Source organism: Dasypus novemcinctus, chromosome 5, assembly GCF_030445035.2.
Source record: "Dasypus novemcinctus isolate mDasNov1 chromosome 5, mDasNov1.1.hap2, whole genome shotgun sequence".
In the NCBI taxonomy this organism is placed as follows: domain Eukaryota; kingdom Metazoa; phylum Chordata; class Mammalia; order Cingulata; family Dasypodidae; genus Dasypus; species Dasypus novemcinctus.
This window is the reverse complement of record NC_080677.1, coordinates 85975160-85991918: the sequence shown is the minus strand read 5'-3', so window position 1 is coordinate 85991918 and position 16759 is coordinate 85975160. Positions and strand designations below refer to the sequence as shown.

General features: G+C 39.3%; 1 long non-coding RNA gene across 1 annotated transcript in view; it reads right to left on the bottom strand.

Moving 5' to 3' along the window:
* The window catches only part of LOC105744456 (uncharacterized), a 55926-nt gene extending 40503 nt beyond the window's left edge, over window positions 1-15423 (bottom strand). Inside the window, exon 1 of the long non-coding RNA XR_001117526.4 lies at window positions 15016-15423. This is a non-coding gene — a long non-coding RNA (uncharacterized lncRNA). The remainder of the gene's footprint in view (window positions 1-15015) is intronic.
* Between the last annotated feature and the right edge of the window lie 1336 nt (window positions 15424-16759).

The window sequence follows — 16759 nt, the reverse complement described above, 5'->3', positions numbered from 1 at the left end:
GAGCCACTTCAGAAATATAAAACAATAGCCATGATTAAAAGCAAAAAAGATGTATCAAATACTCTAAGAACTAGTGACAAACTCCAAAGATGACAAAGAAAGGAAGGAAAAGTTTGGTTTGACAAGAGCAAGTACAATAAATTTGGGATCAACTATATAAAAGCATGACCATTTAAAAGATTCTCCAAACCTGGATCATTTGATTGCTAGAAAGGGCACTCTAATTTTCCTGGGGAAGTAGGCTGAAATTAAAACCCAGACGTATGATTACCCTACCTTTTTAGAAAAACGTGTTCTAGGTCAGCATTAATGGTTTGAAAGCAATGGTTATGACAATCTTGCTCTGTAGTCAGCATCCTGTCTTCTTTCAAAGTCTCAATATATTCATAATTACTAAGAACAGGGATTTTAAATATTATTAATAGCTTCAAAAGTCCCCATATTCAGCCGCCTTTTGGGGAATGTACTTCATACTCCAAAAACTCTGTATTCAAGTTAGTGGTGGGGTCTTCTGTTGTAAATAATACTTGAAACACATTCAGTAGGGCAGATCAGAACTATGTGAAATAGATCAGCAGTTGGCCAACTTTTCTGTAAAGGGCCAGGTAGTAAATAGTTCAGGTTTTGCAGGCCATTGGTTTCTTTTGCAGCTACTCAGTTCTAGTTGTAACACAAAAACAGCCATAGACGATACACAAATGAATGGGTATGACTATGTTCCAATAAAACTTTATTTAAAGAAATAGACTGCAGGCTGATTGATCTAGATAAATCTTAGCGTGAGAGATATAGAAGTTAGAACAACTTTAAAGTTTCCTATATTCTCATAGGGCCTCTTCTCAAACAGGTACAGCCTCGTTCCTCCCTTCCTCCTTTTCTGTCTTTCCTCCTTTCTTCCCCCTTTCCTTTTTCATTGGCTAAGCAAATATGTATTGAGAACCAACTCTTCACCAGCAATTGGAATCTAAATGAGATATAATCCTTCTTAATTTTCCTCTGGATAAACTTGTAGCAGGCTGGCCAATGTAAGTGGCATGGTCTAGTGTTAGAGAAACTGAGGCCCAAGGTCACAGGACAATTGAAGCAGAGCCAGGACTGGGCCTCATTGCCTGACTCAGTCCACGGCATCTTCTATCACCATTCCATCTGGCAGATATTTGGATGAATAAGAGGAAAAGTGGACTGATATCAATCCACTTTTAGAAGCTTCTCTTCTAGCTTACATTCTATGCAGAGCAGCATTTCCCAAATCTCTCAAAGGAAGAAACTTTTTATTTTTAATGACCCTAACAAAGTTAATAATGGAATTTTCTGTACAGTACTATATATTCATCATAAACCACTGGAAATATGTAAAATAGTGTGACGGCAAAATAATTAACACTTCCGACATTTTCATTAGATTCAGTTAAATAGCTTGCTATGTGATAAATATGCAATGATTAGTAGGTACATTTATGTAAAAGTGTTTTGTCTTTTCTGCCAGTCTATCGTTTTCTTACAATTGCATGTTACTTAGATCTAATTCTTAAAAACAAAACTGAAAATTTATTTATTTATTTATTTTTAGGATTGAACCCTTATACACGACTTTGTACATGGGAGGAGACACTCAACCATCTATATCCGGTCCCCCTGAAATTATATTCAGATATAATATTGAGATTTATCTTGTGTGAAATGATTTCATTTCTTACTTTATAGTTGAATTAACCATACTCAGGTCTTCAGGACCCGCCCTGTGACTCACTTAATCTTGCAAATGAAATGCTTTAATGGTGGCTTCAACATGTTAAGGCGGATATAGGGTACCTTTAACCAATTTCATTTCATTAAACTTGTACATAATTTACTAAAGAAGTGTAGTGTAACATCTAGGTCAGGGTACCTTCTAACTTTTCAAGGTCGCCTCAAGGAATATTACATCATGATCCTGGCACTCATGGGAATACCTGTAATACAGGACAGAAAGTGTTTGTTCAACTCACTCTTACTGCAAGATTAATTAGGCTATTATATAGATTAAAATGCACCAGACTTGTGTTAATGTCTTCTGTAATTCTCATTTATCCTCATTAAAACCATGTAAGTAAATGTGAGGAAATGTAACTTCCCTGGATTTCTTGGTGTTCCTGTAAAAAGCCCTAGCTTCCCAAGAATTCTTCCCACTTACAAGCAGAGAACAGTTATTTTTCCTTGTTCCTCTCCTGTGGAGTATCCAGCTACTCACTAGTCTAATTGACCTGCTCTTATCCCATCACTCTGTAGGCTTGGGCTAGGGCAAAGGGACCGATGCAGTTTTTTTTAAATTTAACAAATCAATTTTATTGATACAAATTAATAAAGCATACAATTAATCCAAAGTGTACAAACAATGGTATTTGGTATAATCACATAGTTATGCATTTATCACTTCAATCATTATTAGAGCATTTCATTACTTTGACAATAATAATAATAAACCAAAAACAAACAAATAAGCAAACAAGAAAATTCTTCACCCCTCAATCTCTGCTTCCCCTGTGCATTTATTACTTACCATGAGGCAATAAGGAATCTGTCGCTGACCCAGAACACCTTGTATGCACTGAAGATAGAGTTAATAAAGATGAATATGAACAACCCAAGAGTGAGAGAGATTCTTTTTACAGATGAGTAGATGGAATTTACTTGCATATAAGGCAGCCTAAGTTAACAGATGAAGTACGGAACCTGAAAATTTCTCCTATCACTGAGATGACTATTTTAAAAATATCCTTTTCCTTGCTCCAGTTATTGATGAGATGGGAAAGCTCCTGGGTCAGCTTCCTTTTGACTCCAGTTGTCTGCTCTTGATCCAGGGTTTAAGGCCTCTGCCGCCTCCACCTTCTAGAGACTCAAACACTAGTGCGCCCTGTGGGCTGCTCTCTCTTCCCCTGTGTCTCTTCACCCGTGTCCTCCCTGCATTACTTACATCCCTATCTCAGCGAGGATGCAAGGGCACCACTGCGTCTCCCTGAGCTCTTCCTTACTGCAATTTTCCTCCTTACACAGACGATGGTCATTCATTCAATCGTCTATTCACTCATCTTTCACTCAACGAATACCCTTGCAGGTTTGTCTCTGCCTGCCTCACTTTCTCTTTCTCTCTCAATAGGCTTTCTCCTGCCTTTCTGAATAGTCCCCTCAGGTCCTCAACCCCTATTCACAATTATGGAATCCAAAAAGTCCTGAAAAGTGAGGTTTATTTGTTGATAGATTACATGCTTTCTTTTTATTTTTACCCATTTGGCATCATAAACTCTGCTGACCTGAAGTCATGTGGGGGGTAAAACCTGGCCTGAACTGATGAAAGGCCATTTAGAGGCTCTGTTTCTCTACTTGGTGTATTTGTATGTTTCATGGCAGAATGTTAATGGGCTTGTCTCTAGAGTGCCACCTAGTTTCCCCGGGGGGTGCACAGGCGCATCCTGTAATAAATTCATAAGCTCCATATTAGCAATCTAAAACCAACCTAATAAATATTTTTGACTTCTAAAACACATCAGACCCAAGGGGTAAGAGAAGGGATTGGACGCTGCACTTCCTGAGCCAAGACCTTTCCAGCCTGTCTCAGAACTGTTTTCTGTGTTATGCCTTCTTAACGGAGCATGAAATGCTGTTAGGCCTTCTTACCCCCTATGTTAAAATTAATAAATTTAATTTTCTGCTTATCTGAAAAGAGTTTTGGAGCTAAGACAAGATGTAAAAATTTTACAGAGGAGACTCCATTCAGAGGCAGAAAAACACAGGACTCTGAAGGGAAGGAGCAGACTGAGTAATTGCCAGGGTTTCATTCTGGAAGGCGCCGCTGCCTGTGGCTGCAGACCCAGGGCCTGATGGCTGCGGTGGTGGCTACTGTGCCCTTGTGAGGCTCTGGGGAGGCTGGACTCGAGGCAGGATGAAAAGGGGTCTAGAAGGGAGAAGAGTTATAGGAGATCGTTCTAGTTGGAGGACAGATCAGGGCCTTGTTTTCATAGTGTATCTGGTGGGGGTGTCCTCCCAGGAGGCAGACTGGGGACAGGAATCAGAAGGAAAGACTGAGGCTGCATTGCTTCAGCAGAGCAAGAGCCCTGGAAGCAAAGGTTTCCTAAAACAGAAATTAGAGGGTGTTTATCCTGGCAGACCACAGGAAGGGTGGGGAATTGGGGGCTGATTTATACAAGCAAAAGCCTGGAGAAGAGGAGGTTATCAGAGTTGGGGGTGTCTGCCATTTGCCATCATGATGAGATCTATTTTAACCTCAGTCCTCCCTTCTGGGAGAAATCCAATACTCTCTCTGAGATTGCGCTTAGGTTTTAAGACTTGCAGCCATGGTTAGGCTTGTGGAGAACTGGGGAAGAAATGCTGCATGTACAGGCATTCCAATTCAATTACAAGTAAACAGTCTTGTGATACCAAATTGGTGAATGAGTTGCTACTTGTGAGTCTGCATAAGAGAATTACTGGTGACAGCGGGTAATCTTTTTTTCTTCTTCTTTTTTTAATTTCTTGTCACTATGGAGGGGAGAAGATGTTGATCTTCTTGTTTCCCATTCCATCCTTTCTTTCATGACATGCCTGTCTTGCCCTTCTTAGCTGGCTTGTCCACTTTCTCAGTGCTCCTTCCTCACTCCTTCATTTTCTGGCACCCCGTAGCATCCCACTACCCAGCTTGCAGGTCTCCTTTTGTTCCATGTGTCTGTCTCTTTCACTGTTCTTCCCCCTGGGATGTTTGCATATCCCCACCTACAAAAATGACACATTTAAAACATTGAAAAGTTTATTTATTGAGTACTATTATGTAATTTCTGATTGTAGTTTAACATGAAGCTGAATAGAAAGATCGGTTTTCCTAAAAAGGTTTGTCCCTGTCCCATTCCTTCACCCCTGTTAAATATAACTTTTAAATTTGTATATGGCTTTTGTTGGATATTTTTCTTCTTGGGTCATTTATTCTTAATCATCTTAGAAACATAACTGTTTTCCTTTTTTTTTTTTTTAAAGATTTATTTATTTATTTAATTCCCCCCCTCCCCTGGTTGTCTGTTCTTGGTGTCTATTTGCTGTGTCTTGTTTCTTTTTCCGCTTCTGTTGTCGTCAGCGGCACGGGAAGTATGGGCGGCGCCATTCCTGGGCAGGCTGCTCTTTCTTTTCACGCTGGGCAGCTTTCCTCACTGGCGCACTCCTTGAGCGTGGGGCTCCCCCACGCGGGGGACACCCTTGCATGGCACGGCACTCCTTGCATGCATCAGCGCTGCGCATGGCCAGCTCCACACGGGTCAAGGAGGCCCGGGGTTTGAACCGCGGACCTCCCATATGGTAGACGGACACCCTAACCACTGGGCCAAAGTCCGTTTCCCTGTTTTCCATTTTTTGATATTGAATTCACACTGTGATGGTTAATTTCATGTGTCAACTTGGCTAGGTTATGTTGTCCAGTGGTTTGGTCAAGCAAACACTAGTGTATTTGTTAATGGGAGGGTATTTTGAGATGGGATTTGAGTCTATAATCAGTTAATTGCATCTACAAGCAACAAGGGAGATTGCTAACAGCAATGTGGGAAGTCTTAAAAGCCAGAACCGAGGATTTTAGAGGTCTGAGGAGGAATTCGGACTCAACTTCAACCTTGGTTCTTGTCAACATTTCCAGCCAGCCTGTTCTCCCTGGGGAATCATGAGTAAGGGCCTCAGCAACAATTTTATCAGAATTCCTAGCTTGCAGCCTGCCCTCAGGAGTAGGAGTTGATTCTGTTTCTCTGGATTGTCCTAATACACACACCAAAGTTTTGGGATTTTTTTTTCCTTAAAAGACAAGTGACTGTCCTGTTCAAAAGAGATAATTATAATTCGCCATTGTCTTTTTTTTTTTTTTTTAACACAATAAAGAACATAATTGAATTGTGTCTCTTTGGAAAAGCATGTACATTAATTTCTTGGTGACCATGACTATCCCTAAAGCAAAATTTCTAGTATAGCCAAATATACTTTCCTATACTTTGTTCAGCAATCTGGAGAATCTCATTCAGAGACTGGACAAATACTGACTGCCCATCATGGGAGATAATTAGAAAGGAGGGTACTGGGATTTGGGAGAGGAAAATGGAGATGGATCACGTGGCTAAGCAGCAGCAGAGGTTTATTGCAGCAGACTTCAGAGAGAGGAGGTGGCTGAGGGGTGGAACCTGGGTTTCACAACTGCCTTCCTGAGGCAGTGAGAGAATAGGAGACTAAATTCTGCAAAAGAACCTGGTGGAGTCACGCTGCAAGAGTTGTGAGCATTCTAGAATCCTCCAGAGCACAGCCTTGTTCAGGAATTTGAACAACACTCCCATTTAGTGCTAGAACAGATGTGTTAGATAAGAAATCACAAACAAGCTGTTATCTGAAGTGCCCAAGTTATTTTGTGAGCCTGTGGCAGAGTTGAACTTCGGAGAGAGATGTTAACTCCAATTTATAAATTTAGAATGGCCAATACCTTCTGAACAGAAGAAAAGACTGGAGGAGGGGTAGGGTGAAGGAAAATATCTCTCAAAGGCACAGTTTCAGTGACAAAGCAGAACTGATTTCAAGCACTTCTTTGATAATAAATGAAAGAATGATCCTAATCAAAGAATGGTATGAAATCATGTCTTAGGTCAAATTACTATTATGCTAAAGTTACTCAGTTTCTGTATTTAGTGTGGGTGGGGGAGTCTTTATTGTCTTAATTTTAGCAAACGTTAAACTATTTTGGGGAGGGGTGTAGCTCAGTGGTTGAGCACCTACTTCCCATGTATGAGGTCCCAAGTTCAATCCCTGGTATCCCCTAAAAAATACATATGTATATTTTAAGATTCCCTTTCCATGACCTTGTTTTTCTAATATTATTTATCCTGTCACAGTCTTTAGTTCTTCAACTTAAAATTCTCTTGCTGTGAGGCTTTTCAGGGATGTTGTCTTTGAAGTGATTGGGATTGGGTGAAAGAATTTTGGACATTTGATTTAAGCAGTTTAGGAGGCCTTTATCTATCATCAAATTGAATCTCCCCCTACTGTGTTATCAGATAGCATTCCTGACAAGGAGTTACCTAATTTTTTATTAAATGCCTCAAGTTGTGGGAAATTCACTGTCATACAGGGTAGCCCATTAATTTTCAGATCAGGGCTATTTGTAAACTTTCCTTACTTATCTAAAATTTCTCTCCTGGCAATTTCTAAGCATTAATCTCTTTTCTGCTCTCTAAGTAACAGAAGATAAAATCTATGTCCTCTCCTAGGATGTGAAGATGTGTTTCATGTGTATGGTTCAAGAGTTGCAAGTCTCCTAAAAAATTCCTGTATAGCATGCTATTTTTTTCCTGTAGAACATGCTATGTTAAAATATCAAATAGTATAATTCCAGCATCTTTTTCATAGGTCAGCTGCTTCATTTAATCTTATTTGCTCTCTCTCTAAGCTTTCCCCCTTCTCTGGCTCCCACCTGCCCCATCCGTGGCACTTTCACCATCAACTCTCCCAGCTCATCTCTCTATTGCTACAACTCCTATCCTCTATTGTCCCTGGATTACTCTGCCTCCCCTGCAAACAAATAAACACAAGCCTAGGCCTGGGTCTGACAGGCTCCCTGAAGTAGAGTCCCCTCGAACAGGGGTTATAAAGAAAAATTTAAACTGCTGAGTCTCAAAGCCACCAGTGGGAGTAGTAGAGAAACTGCCCAGAGGCTGAGCTGGGCAGGAAGGTGCCGGAGCCTGCAGCTCTGAGGTCCCTGGGAACAGGGCACTTAACTCCAAAGGAACCAGGGCAGGTCAGAGAGATGTCAGACACTGTTTATACATTTATAAAGCATTACACTGAAATGCTTTAAGTATATGGATACTTTCATTTTTGCAAAAACAAATTCTGGCCACTTAAAAATAATAAAATGCCAGTGGTGATACTGGTTGGTCAGTCTTACAGGAAATAACACTAAAATGCAGTAATGTTATTGATAGCTGGAAAATGTGCTTATTTAAAAAATAATAATAATTTTTTTTCTTTTTTTAAAAGCAGCTCTGAAAGATTCAAATAACTTCCCCACATCTAGTCAAACTGGTTTTCTTTTTCTTTTTTTTTTCCTTTAAAGAGTTTCTTTATTCAGATTTTATGTGTCACTTTATCCTATTTGACTTCTCCAACTTGAGCTTCAGGAGTACTCATTTACTTATACTGTTGTAGAAGTTGAGAGAGGTTCAATTATTTGCGTATAGAAAGGCCAGGACTCAGGAATGATTTTGAGAAGGAAAAATGGTTTATTGACAGTCAGCCAGACTCAGGAGCTTTCTGTTTCAAGCCTGAGCCCCGAACAAGATTTTTGAGTTCCTTTTATACAGAGAGGAAAGGCCAAATGGTCCTTTTGTTTCAGTTCTCAATAGGCTTGAATTAGCATATATCTTCCACATCCTAGGTAAGCTTTTAGCATGGACTTCATACATTCTAGATAAGCTTTTAGCACATTTGGTTTGCATTGATAAACTGTTTCCTGGGACTGGAGTCGTTGCCATAGTTACCAAGGGCAGGGCTGCAGCCTCTCACCATCCCACACCTACAAGTCAGGACAGACAGCTTAGGTTAAGGTTACCTCCGAAGAGACAAAGAGTCTCCCACCACAGCCCACATCATTATAAGCAAGCACCCATTTAATTTTTATCAATTTGAATAGAGCTCTTTTAAGAATTTTCATTTGTTAATTTACTACTACCATCCAGAGGTAAACTAGTTTTCTATTAACCTAATCTTAGTAGTTTACTCTTTGTACTTGGTTCCTAGGACAGTAGACAGACCTTCCCAGTTCCATTGTTGTAGAATTTGAGAGAAGTTCAATTATTTGAGTATAGAGAGGCCAGGATTCAGGAATGATTTTGAGAAGGAAAAATGGTTTATTGACGGCCGGCCAGACTCAGGAGCTTTCTGTTTGAGTCATGAGCCCAGAACAAGATTTTCAAACGTCTTTTATACAGAGAGGAAAGGTCAAATGGTCCCTTTGTTTCAGTTCTCAATAGGCTTCAATTAGCATATATATCTTCTACATCTTAGGTAAGCTTTTAGCACGGACTCCAGATATTCTAGATAAGCTTTTAGCATATTTGGTTTTTGCATTTCCCCTAAATACTTAAAGTTTATAGCCCTTGCATTGTTAAACTGTTTCCTGGGACTGGAGCCATTGCCATTGTCCCTAAGGGCAGGACTGCAGCCTCTTACCGTTCCACACCCACAAGTCAAACAGCTTAGGTTATCTCTGAAGAGACAAAGAGCCTTCCACCCATAGCCCACATCATTCCCCCCTTTTGCCAAAGTTTAACTTGCTAAGCTTTGGCATAATTATTGTTGGAGCTATGAGGTGGGTGGCTGTTTGTTGTTTTGGTTGATTATTTATCAGTCTTTAGTACAGCATCCAGGACTGTTTTTAGAAGTTTAGAACTTTTCATTCTGGACAGCAGAATCTTGGGCAGGGGCCTCCTGCAGTTATTCTGCTGCCACTGGCACTCACGTGGATTTCCAGTCAGGTTCCAGATCCATCTATTACTTTTATTTTACTCTTAAAGAGTTTACACCTTTAATTTAAAAGGGGTGCTGAAGGGAGACGATCTCTTTTCTGTAACTGCTTCCTGCTGGCCATGGGCTGTAGTCATTGCCTAATAAGGTGTAAAACTCTTATTAATTTATTTTAACTGGAGGAAGATGGATCTGGCATTCTGTATGAAGTTGGATGAAGTTTTCATGTGGTTAATAAGATGTTCACTTTGAAAGAAACAAACTTAATTAAAAATTTGGAATACCCGTTTTTAAAAGAGGACATTGGATTACAGAGGTAGACAAGGTTAGGTACCTATAAAGATGGCACTGGGAACAGCGTATATATTCTTTTTTTTTTTTAAGTGATTTATTTTTAGAGAAAAATTGCAACAGACACTTAGCTTTGTCTGAAGACACATTCCAAGCTGTTCAATGATTGGCACTCATTCGCTCTGTCAGATGCTCCTGGTCAACTGGCACTCCTTGGGCAACTGGCTTCACTCAGGATTAGAACACTAAATTGGAAATTCTCTTGGTTTTCACCTGTGGAGTGATTAGAACTACAGAATAAAGGTTTTTTTTCACATCTTGGTTTTAATTGTACAATTTCTAGCAATTTTGACTTGTTCAATAGGTGACTCAACATCAGCAAGCAAGCCTCACCTTTGCTACACAGCAGAGTATAGTAGAATATAGAAGTTGACTGAGACTGGCTGAGACTGCCACCTAATTCTATAGACATGTTATTAACTGTTTAGAAAATGATTTTACCAGGAATTTAACATGTCTAATATACTTCTGTACTTGATCCAAAATAGAAAAGATAACATTACAATTATTAGGCATATATTTAGTACAGGATAAAAGTACAGCACTTAATATTAACTAATGTATTACTTAATGCATAAGGACTCAGAGTTGCAATTATTAGTTTTGAGTTTCAGGTTTGTAATATCTTACATGTTATCTCTCCATGAGAGCAGGCCATAATGCCAATTGTGTTTAAGTTTCACTTACAGTATCCTGGTATCATGGCTCCACTTAGCATGTTCTTCAATGCAGTGAGCAAGTTGCAGCATCCTTCATCTTAGAGAGATTTTCCAGTATTCTACTAGCCTGGTGCATAGTGCTCTCTGGCACCATGGAACAGTGCCAGTCTGGAGGCAATATCCATTGTACACTTGGCTGTACCGAGTCATTATTGGCTGCTGCAGGAGCTTGAAACTGCAATATAGTTTCCATCAACTTCAGGAGCAGAACCAGAGACTGATATAGCACATATTTTAATTGAGGGGCCAGTGACCAGCCTAGCCAATAACTCACATGGAGAGGCCACCTGTAATGTATTCAAGGCCTGGTTTGAATGCACAAGAGTTTGACAATGTTAAAGTTTATTCCTTGTTTTTATATATATTTTAAACAACTTAATGCAACACATACATCAAATGACTGTTTACTTATACAATTTTACTATGAAGATAACAGTAGGTACTTTACTTTAGTAATAGAGGAAAAATATTATTTTTCATTGTTAAAATGAAAACAGAATATTTCCAATAGAATCAAGACAACTTTTTATTACCATTTACTTAAATGTGTACTTTGCAGTGGTCTTCAGACAGGTTTTATTATCACGAAGTTATTTCTGCTACCAATACCAATCTAAGTTTTTTAGTTAACAATGACTTCTACAACTAGAACTATTTAAACATTTTCAGTTTGGAAGATGTTTTACAAACTCTTTATAATTGACTATAACCCCATTGACTAGCCACCTCATGTTTAAATAAACTTACTAAATTACAATTACCAATGAAAGAAATTTACTCTTTATTTAAGAGAGCATATCTACAATCTTTTTCCTTTAGCCTAATTTCACCAATGTGAACTTACAATATTCATTACTGTAAAGATTTTGTACATATAATGTTAATTTAGTTTATAAATTAACTATGGGAGATTACATTCAAGTTAAATAAAATTGAAACCATAATAGTTTATGCAAGGAATGTTCTCTTTTTACCTTATAGGAAGCTAAAAACTTCTTTTCTTTGTTTAAGTTATGAAAATTAATAATTTAAAAGCATACTGACTACCAGGTTTTAAAACACATTACACAATTATTTAATTTTTTTTTTTTAATCGTAACCCAGGAAAGATCTCTCTATAGTTTTTATGGACTTTCCTTTACTTACTGAAATTTGTTAATAGAGCCACTAATTACCTTTATTTCGTTGGAAAGAAATCTTCTGGAAGAAAATAAGGCTCACCAGATTGTGGAGAAGAAAATAATTTATTCTCAATCTTGCAAGAAGGGGCGCAGAGCCAGATATGGCTGGTGCCCCGAACAAAAAAAAAATGACACAATTTATACCCCTAAGCCTAGCATGCAAGCTCTTCCTCTGTTTTTCCATAGATTGGATACTTCAGAAGTTACAGCTTATCTGAGATCTAAATTTCCCATGCAAAAGTTTGTGATTTAACTGCTTCCTCTATCACATTCCAACCATTTTATTTTTTACCTGCTCGCCTTTGTCAAATAAGGAATAGAATTTAGTGCTGAAATGGCATCGACTTAGTCCTTCTTGGGCATCCTTCCACTGCCCATAGGACTGCCCTAAACTGGTCTCCTCCACTGCTGTCCAACCCGGGAGTGGGAGACTGAGGCAGCAGGCCGCCAGGTTACACCAATCAACAATTTTTTCCTTACCTGAAAATTAACCTAATCTTTGTTTTTTTTATTTTATTTTATGGCTGACAAAAGGTTTAAACTGGGAAATTACAGGGCAAACAGATTCTTAATTCCCTAGCCTAGTAGATAGGTTTAATCTGCCACACCTAGTCTTGCCTTTAAAGCTCTTGCAAAGAGGAGGCCCTTTCCCAATTGTTTCTATAATCAGATTTCTATGACTTTTTCATCCTGCTTAGTTTAATTTGGGCTTTAAGAATATTTACAAATATAACTGCATATTTAATTTTTAACAATTTGAATAGAGCTCTTTTAAGAATTTTTATTTGTTAATTTGATATTATCCTAATGTATGAAGACATACACTGAGCATTTTTTTTTAAATGGGCAGACACAAAGAGTTAGACACAAACACAACTCATTGATATTACTTATAATTTGCATTATTTTATATACTGTTTAGCTTAATTAATTAGGGGTCCAGAAATACATATTACTTATATAACTGCATATTTAACCTCAACAATTTGAGCAAATAGGCAGATATAAATAGTTTGAGACAAAAACATAACTTTAATTACTTTAAACTTCTAATCTTTACAAAACAAGTGTGACTGCAAACATTTCAAAGACTCCTGAAACTTTCCTTAATTTGCACTACGACCATGCAGTTTACCACAAGAATTTTCCTTCTTACTTAATGGATTATAATAACCAAAATGTTCTCAATGCTTTAGCACCATTTTGTTTTAGAACTTTATATTTTACTTTGAAATTAGCAGAATTTTGGATAAACAACAAGATTAATCTTATATATTTACTGAGGCTATTTGAAGACTCAGGGAGACAGATGTTTCTCTCATGAATTGCCACTCTTAGGGACACTGAACGTCCAGGCAGGAGACTTCTCCCCCTCCACCCCTCTTTTGATTTTGGAGATAATAAAATTCCAGTGGTCATTTTACCTTATTCCATCAGGCAGCAATTTATTTAGTTTACACTTGAATTCATGAGAGAAAGGGTTACTAATACCAGGACAGGAGACAGTGATGTCCCAGCTCTTCTCTGGCCTACAGGGGCAGAAGCTATTATGAAATAACCATAGGCAAAGGCAAGGGGTGAGGTTAGCCTTGAAGTAACCATAAACTAAGGAAAGGTAAAGTTTAGAGTTCACACTTAAATAATAATTTCAGGCTAAATTCACCCAGCTATAATTTCAGTTATTACCTTTCCACTGTTTTATAATATAAATGCATTTATAAATAATTTTAACGACAAAGTCATCTTCTGTTTCCTTAACAATAAAAACACATTCCATATATCCCACATACTAAGTTACCAGGCAAACTTCTTACAACATATAATTGCCATTAATACTAAAAAGCTTGTTAAAATAATGAACTTTTCTTCACTTTAAATACTTAGCATGTAATACCAGAAACAGTTTCTTTGGAAGCAAGTTGGCAGGGGAGGCTGGCTGCCAAATAAATTTGTTACAAAATTACCTTTTATTATTTTTATTGTCAATTCAGTTTTTGTTTAATAATGACTTTCTGCAATTTGCCATTTAAATACCTTAATTTAAACAATGGTTTGTAAAACCTTTATAATTATTTATACCTTTAAGACAAATTTTACCTTCACAGAACACATTCTCTTACTTAAAGTTACTACAATACCTTCTAAGAACCAGGCAGTCGGGTGCACAACAAACAGGAATGCAGCTTATGAATAGAAGGGTGGACTCACTGGAAAGGGGCAAGCCACTCCCCCCTTTCCAGCTTTCAGCCAAAATGGGCAGACAGAACCTACTCAAATTTGGCAACTCTCCCGGGGACCCAGCCACCCTGACTGGGACATCCCCAACAAACTTGGGTGCGTGGTGCAGACACAGATGGCCTCCAAGCCCCGGCAAAGGGCCAGACCAGAGACAAGACAGCAGAGCATGCAGCATGCACAAACATCTAGACTCCGCAAACATCCAGACTCCTCAGCTTTTGCCCCAGAATCATTTCACCCACATGCCAATGGCAAGGGAGGGCTCCAGCTCAGCTGTAATTCTACATAAGGACACAACTCCAACACTAGCATTGAGCTGACACAGACAGAAGCACAAAGGTCACTAATCTGACCCACAAGTTTATATATTTATTTTCACCATGGCTGCCCCCACAGCCATCACAAACCTCAGAACACTTAACATTTGGTATAAAGCGAATTCATTCACAAATTAGCACCATAACAAAAGATTTCAGCTAGACTTTTCCACTGTTTAACTTTACACCCAGACCAAGCTCCACTAGAAAAGCCGATCCATTTTTCTGTAATCAAGTTTGTTTGTTTGTTTGTTTGTTTTTAATCCAGACCAATTTCCAGGACATTAGGACTTGAACCTATAAACACCCCTTCCTATTAAAATCAAGCCTCCACTCCTTTAGTGGATATAAGACTAGTACCAGATTCTAACATGCAGTTAGACAAACCCAAAACACCAGGGCTTTTTCCCGGTTTTTCTCCAGGACATTAGGACTCGAACCTATAAACAGCCCTTCCTATTAAAATCGAGACTCCACTCCTTTAGTGGATATAAGACCAGTACCAGATTCTAACATGCAGTTAGACAAACCCAAAACACCAGGGCTTTTCCCCGTTTTTCTCCTTTTCCCAAGCCTAGAGAGAACGGCTTCCCCCCAACCTTCTGGGGCTACTAGGATTCTCTCGGGAGGTGATCAGCCTCCCCTTCCTAGCAATTAAAGCTAGGGACTTCCAGACTGTGCTCACCCGGGGAGTCTTACCTTCTTCCATGTTTGGAGTTCTTTTTTGTTCCCAGAATCTTTCTCTTCAGACCTTCCATTGCCCTCGATTTTTGTCGGGAAGATTCTGGTGGAGCCCACATCTTTCCTGGATTAAATTTAATCCAGGGGCTCCCAGATTTGGGGTTCACCCGAGTCCTCCCGGCTTCCTCAGGGATTTGGAAGGGGCAGCAAAATGCTACCGTCTCTGGCCTTCGTTTGCTGTCCCGGCGGAGTCGCCAAAAATGTTGTAGAATTTGAGAGAAGTTCAATTATTTGAGTATAGAGAGGCCAGGACTCAGGAATGATTTTGAGAAGGAAAAATGGTTTATTGATGGCCAGCCAGACTCGGGAGCTTTCTGTTTGAATCCCGAGCCCAGAGCAAAATTTTCAAATGTCTTTTATACAGAGAGGAAAGGCCAAATAGTCCCTTTGTTTCAGTTCTCAATAGGCTTCAATTAGCATATATATCTTCCACATCTTAGGTAAGCTTTTAGCATGGACTCCAGATATTCTAGATAAGCTTTTAGCATATTTGGTTTTTGCATTTCCCCTAAATACTTAAAGTTTATAGCCCTTTATAGCATTGTTAAACTGTTTCCTGGGACTGGAGCCGTTGCCATTGTCCCTAAGGGCAGGACTGCAGCCTCTTACCGTTCCACACCCACAAGTCAAACAGCTTAGGTTATCTCTGAAGAGACAAAGAGCCTTCCTCCCATAGCCCACATCACTATTCCGGGTAATGTCTAGAGTAAGATAACATCTCAGCCAAAACACAGAATGGTGCCAGGAGCACATTAAGGTACAGGAAATCTGTAACTTCCCTAGTATAAAAGACTGTGAGCCAGGACATCAAACAGGAGTTTTGCATATAGGACATAATATAGGAGATCCCGTCAAAGAAATCCCAGTCATCACTGACACAACAGGAAAGCATCTTTCAGTCATCAGACTTGATCCTCAACCTTTATTCCCCATGTAAAAGCCCTAGATTCCCTTCTTAATTTGAACTGGTTTGGGGAAGATTCCCCCAGTTCCTTAATGTGTTCTCACAATAAATCCACCTTCTCATGGAGACTCTCATTTCTCCTTTGTAGCACCAGGTCTGGCAAGCCTGTGTGTTGGAAATAACCATATTTAAGGAAATACTATTTCTTCTTGAATTGCAGTCACTCCCCTTGTTGAAGGAATCTCCTTCCCCTTTCTAGAAGGAACCCCTTTCCCCGTCCTTCTTCCCCATTGTGCAATGCTGAAACGAGCTGCTTTCTGATACTGCAGCCCTTGCTCTTAGGTATGTGTGTATGCTGAGGGCTGCAGGGTGTGCCCCTGTACGAACTTGCTTGTGTGAGTCAGCAGGTTAATCTAAGATAGCAGCCTTGCCTCAGCCTGTGTCCATTTCTCTCAACTAACAGCAAAATTTGCTTCTATACTCCCTCTTGCTTCTCCCCCCCCCCCCGCCCCCGTATATAAGCCCCTGAAAACCACAGCTTGGGGCCCAGAATTTGGAGACCAAACTCTCCTCTGGATCCATGTGTGTAATAAAACCTGAGTTCCTCCATCTCTCCGAGTGCACTTGGGGTTTTTGGCCGGACCTGGACTTCTTCTGCAACACCCCCTGCCTAAACATTCTGTTTGCAAGCTTCATTCATCATCAATTTCCTCCTCTGTTCCTAAATGACAGGATTTCAACCCCATTCCCTGGATATATGTTACTGATTTTGTCATTCTTCTAATAAAAACAGCTATT